The following is a 6,000-nucleotide window of genomic DNA, read 5'->3' as shown; positions in this document are numbered from 1 at the left end:
CTCATTCTATAAAAGCAATAATTACATTCAATTGTACTTTTTCCTTGAATGATTATATTAAATATAAAATTTTGTTGTCTAACTGCCTAAAGGGCTTGGACCCTATCTTTTGCATCATGCTATTCACAAACACAGAGTTTCACACATAGTGGAGGCTCAATGAATAGAGGTTGAATTTATTCAGGAGTTCAGCATTCTTCTTCCCTTCTCTAGGTTGTGCCTGATACATTCCTACACTTTGGAGATGCATCGAGAAAGTTGATTCTCACTATTTGCTGTTGCTGAACAGAGAGCATGAAAATCAACATAGTAAGATAGAATAAACTTGGGCTTTGATATGAGACCAACCTGGGCTCAAATCACAGCTTTGCCATTTTCTAGCATGATAACCTTGAGCATTATTCAACTTCTCGAGACTACTGGGAGAATGTAATGGGATTATATACACAGTAAATTCACTGACACTTGATAAAATATTTACTTTCCTTCCTTTATCACATTCCCCTTAGGAATATCAAAAAATGTACTCTGGTTAAAGTCGAAGGATGGGACAATGAATTTAAATGGATGGTTTAAGGAATTTATTGTAATTTTGGAAAAAGGGAAGATTATAGTGGAAACAAACAGTCTTCTTTTAAACTTTCTTATCCGTGGGTTGTGGAAATTTAATCTTAGTACTACATGGTGTTTCTCTCAAACACACTAAAAAAGCAATTGAACACAGCACAAAAGTTGATATGCATTTACTGTGCTCTGCATTCTTCTATATAAGTTGGCATTTGAACTTGTTTTAGAAATGCATTTAAACCAACAGATGTAGTATCTAAATGGTAATGTAACTAACACCTGTGAATCTCTCACTGTCATTCATTTGTGAAGTTCCCTCTTTTGGAACAATTGCCAGTATTTCATTCACAAGTGAACCTGTTTTAAGTGTTTACTCAACACCCCTGGATTGTAGAGCAGTTTCCCACCTTCATCAGACTCTGCCTAGTCTTGCAGGCCCCTCTAATCCCTCTCTCTTCCCATCTCCCACTTGGCTCCAGTCACATTAGCCTTTTTTTGAATTTTTTTGCCAATTTCCATGACCACCTAATTACTATTATACATAGAATTACAATATGAATGACTAAATATGTATACTAGTAACTATCTTACTATTAGCATTAAACGATACCACCAAATTCTGTTTCTACAAGATCAGGGTTCACAAATCTGTAACACGAATCTCCCTGCTCACATTCAACAGCCCCATCTCTCACCATGTTATCTCTTAAGCCTTCATTCCAGCCATGCAGAACCTTCGTTTGGCGGTACTCTAGGACTTTCCTTTTTATTCTGGAACATGCTCTTTCTTCTGCTTTAGACCCTCGTGCTTCAACTCCCAATCCCACCCACAAACCCAGGGTTGATTCACTACTGCTCATTCTGCAGTTTTCAATATGAAATAGCTGCTCCTCCAGAAACTGTTCCCAGTCCGTCCTGTTCACTCAGCCTGCTAGGTCACTGATAGCTTAAAGAACTTCCTCTAGGTAGCAAATCCCCTACTTTAAAGTTAATGCTTATTTAACTTCCTCCACCAGACTGTAAGACCTAAGAGGGCAGGAACTACGTCTGTGTGATTTCTTGTTGACAACACTATGCCAGTGTTGGGCATAGTGCATGGCTCATAGAAGATGCTCAATAGATGATTATGGATTGAAACTCTGAGCTAAACACATAAGGATATTTGTTGTGGAATGGTATTAGTTTCTTTTTGCTGCTGTAACAAATTGCCATATAGTGGCAACAATTACAATTTAGGAGATAAAAAAAATCCAAAAATGGGTATCACTAGGCTAAAATCATGGTGTCAGCGAGTCTCTGTTCTGAAGGTCCTGGGGGACATTCCATTTCCTTGCCTTGTCCAGTTTCTAGAAGCCTTGTGGGTCCGTTTCTTCATCTTCAAAGTCAGCAACATCTGACCAAGTCCTTCGCATGGTGCCATCTTTCTCACTCTTTATTCTGCCTCTCTTCTACTTTTAAGGACTCTTGTGGTTACACTGGGTCCTATAGACAATCCAGGATAATCTCCCTTTTTAAGGGAAGTAGATACAAGTTGCTACTTTAATTCCATCTGAATTATTAATTTACCTTGGGTGTGTAACCTAACATAGCCACAAGTTCTGGAGATTAGGGCACGGGCATCTTTGGGGGTTATTATTCTGCTTATCCCAAGAATGTTACTCTTTTACTCACGTCTGTATCTGTAAAATAAGAGGTGAGGTTAGTGGATCCCGTAAAGAATCTTCTATCTCTAGCCCAATTAGTACAGATAATATTAAATTATTAAATAGATATATTCTACTCCTTTCTCTCAGGTAAATTGTGTTTCTCTGTAACTTGAAGTCATGAGCAATAATGGGCAGGGCAAAAAAAGGCAGTTACCAACCACAACAATGACATATGACTTTAATTTGAGTCTTAAAATATTTATTGTCCTATTTTTGTTTTTCATGACTTATCAAGGCTATGGTCTTAAGAGGGGACATTCTTGAGAGAGAAAAGGATTTTCTCAATTATTTAGTATCTGATTGGCACATTAAGGTGGAAGATTGAAAATTGAACTTTATTCTAAACCATAAGAAATGAAATTAGGATATGATGCAAGAGATACATATATTATAAATGTAAGTGGACAGCCCATCCCTCCTTGATTTGTGGCATGTAGGGAGAGGAGGAAAAGGTAAATGGGAAGGCTATAGTAAAATAGATAAGCTGTGCTCTCCTCTCTGTTGAAATCCATAATGAAACTATCCATATAGATATGGGATGTATTAGTTGCGTCCTTTGCAGGAAGACATACAATCAAGGCTTTGAGAAAAAGAAGTTTAATGAAAGGACCATTTACAGACAGATGTGGGCAGGATTAAAGGAATCAACGAGAGATGGTAAAGCACCACCAGCTATCAACAGAAGGGAAGGATCAGAGCTGTGGCCATTGGTAGGGGAAGGAGCCACTTCAAAAATGTAACCCCACAGGGTGAGTGTATGGGAAAACCTTGACTTCTCTCCCTACTCCAGTTCCATCTGGTGCTGTTCTTCTATTTGTCAAACGAACTGGAAGCCATAGGGCAAGTGAGACTATGATGAGATCTAAAGAGGACAGTCCCTCAGGAAAAAAAGAACAAAGCATATGGAGAATAATTAATACAGAGTAAGTCCCAATCACAGGGGATTTTAGTTTGTGTGCCTGGACATAAGTTGGGGGAGACTTCTCTTTTACTTTGGCACTATGCCAAAGGAGCACACAAATCCTTGTTTAAGGGTCTGCTTTTGGGGAATTTGACCTAAAATATGGTAGAGCTCAGTCTCAAACCTAGCTTCGCCTTCCTGCAAAGCTAGTGCTGCATCTACCGCCTCATGCTGGCTCTTTGTTGTTAGATGCTCAGCAGAGAATCTGTTGAAGCAGTATTTTTTTTTTTTCTGGCATGATCCCTAATAGTACCATTTGATTCTGGAAGAAAAACCTTATCTGACGTTCTTTTTAAAAACGAAACAAACAACAGTATTTCCTCTAGTATATTGATTTAGTAGCAAAATGCTATTGGAACACATTTAAAATATTTCTACGATGTAGATATAGACAAAAAATACTACTGAGCAGAACTGCTAAGCACTAGTAAGTTTGAAATACTCATTTTATAAACTGTACTTCCTGGGTTCAAATTCTAGTCTTGGCCCTTATTAAAATATGACCCCAATATACTACTTGAATTTTTTGCACCTCATTTTGTGTGCTTATGAAATTGGGGTAAATACTTAGGCCATAGTATTGTTATTAGGATTCAATTATTTAATACGCCTAAAGTACTTAGAGGATACCTGGCATATCTTAGAGATTAAAGACTAAATAAACGTTATTGTTACATGGCTTAGTAAAAATGCCCTCTGCTTTGATTCAGCAAACCTTTAGTGAGCACTTTATGGAAAGACCTAGAAGAAATAGTTCCTGTAATTAAGGAACACCAGAATTTAATCAGAAAAACAGGCATGTCAATCTAGAGTGGCACATGATAAAACAGAGCCATAGAGGTTTGGTTCCTATTATTCATCTTAATTTATTGGAATTGTCACAAATTCAGACTGGCAGATATAGATTGGGATATGAAATAGGCAGGAGGTAGGGGGAAGCAATTGTTTTTCGGTTTTTTGGCTTTTTTGAGACAGAGTCTTTCCCTGTCTTCCATGCTGGAGTACAGTGGCACAATCTCTGCTCACCACAACTTCTGCCTCTCAGGTTCAAGCAATTCCCCTGTTTCAGCCCCTCGAGAAGCTGGGATTACAGCAGTGCACCACTACGCCCGGCTAATTTTTGTATTTTTAGTAGAGATGGGGTTTCACCCTGTTGGCCAGGCTGGTCTCGAACTCCTGACCTCAGGTAATCTGTCCATCTCAGCCTCCCAAAGTGCTAGGATTACAACCATGAGCCACTGCACCCAGCGGAAGCAATTGTTAAATGTGCCTCTGGCATTTGTGGTTAATGCAGCAGTTGTACTTTGTAATGTATTATGCTTTCAATTTTTGTTTCTCTAAGCTTTTATTTAACTTATTTTTTTTTTTAAATAACTTGTTTTTAGAGATTTTGCACTAAGGTAGCAACCCAAAGACATGGGGTTCAAGTGCTCATGTTACCACTTCCTGGCTTTGTAACACCGGTAATCCTCTCTCCACATTAATTCCTTATCTGTGAAATGAGCCCAGCACACATCCCCTTTTTGCTGCACTCAGAGAGAATGAAGACCAAAGACAGTAAATGGATGTGCCAGTGGGAGTTAGATTTCAGATACACTCGAGTTTGAATTCTGACTCTGCCATTTACTAGCTGTGCGAACCTGGCTGAGTGATTGATCTTTCAAAACCTCAGTCTCTTCATCTATGTAATGGAAATAGTTATACCTATCTTCTAAAGATTGCTTTGAGGATTAGTTGAGATTATGTATATAAAAATCCTAGAACATTAGCAAGCTCATAACTCAATTAGCTTTTTATTACCTATTCCTTTTATTGCAGCTTGGGTAAGAATGTGTCACAGGAATCAAATGAAGCAGCAATCCTGCTTCTGAAATTTACAACAGCGTCACCACAGAAGGGAAAAAAAACCACCTCTGTGTTTGTCTCCCTGGCACAGCCAGAAGACTTGAGGAAGTTTGAAAATGTTAAGAGTTCAGACAAGCAATATGGAAAGACAAAACACCACCCCAAATTGTGCCTGTAACACATGCAGAAGGCAGATAAGGCTTATCATTTATAATTTAAAAGGGAGGATTTATTAAACTAGATAAGGATCTAGGATTTATGGTGAATTCTGTTTCTGTTTCTTATCCAACCCCTTTTATGTTTTTAATAATTCACACCTCTAAAGTTACATGGGCTATGTAACTCTCTTTTATTGCCCAGTCTTTCCTTTCAGAAGACACATAAAACATCACAAGGATTTGTAGACACTAAGAAACAATCGCAGGAAGCCAGAGAATTTGCCTAAAAATTGAAGCTGAGTCAAATAGGAAAAGTCCCTGTAACCAACAGCAACCAGACAGCGTCTATTGTGACTTTGCCACATGAGAGACCCTGTTAAAATACCAAAGCCACCAGTATCCAAAACTGTAGAGTTTCTTGAAAAACACACATGAAAAATCATTTCCTGTCTGTCACTGAACTACCAAGTTGCTATAATACTATGTCTCTGGTGTGACTTTCAATATAGATAAACAATTTTGCTTTCTTTTTCAAGTTAACGTCACCAACAGTACGTTCCCGACTTAAAATGTGGCTATTCTCTTATTTCATACTTAGTAAAATTTTATTTTCTTCTTATAGTTGGCATGTATGTTTTATATATACATACGAATACTTGCACATTTATGTCTAACAGCATGGAATTCCAAGGCCATTATGGAAGAAAGCTTAATGTTTAGTCCAACCCTCTCCTTTAATGGATACAAATATCGCATCCAGGAG

The sequence above is a fragment of the Colobus angolensis genome, unplaced genomic scaffold, assembly GCF_000951035.1.
Source record: "Colobus angolensis palliatus isolate OR3802 unplaced genomic scaffold, Cang.pa_1.0 Scaffold198, whole genome shotgun sequence".
In the NCBI taxonomy this organism is placed as follows: domain Eukaryota; kingdom Metazoa; phylum Chordata; class Mammalia; order Primates; family Cercopithecidae; genus Colobus; species Colobus angolensis.
Note: the sequence above shows the minus strand (reverse complement) of the source record.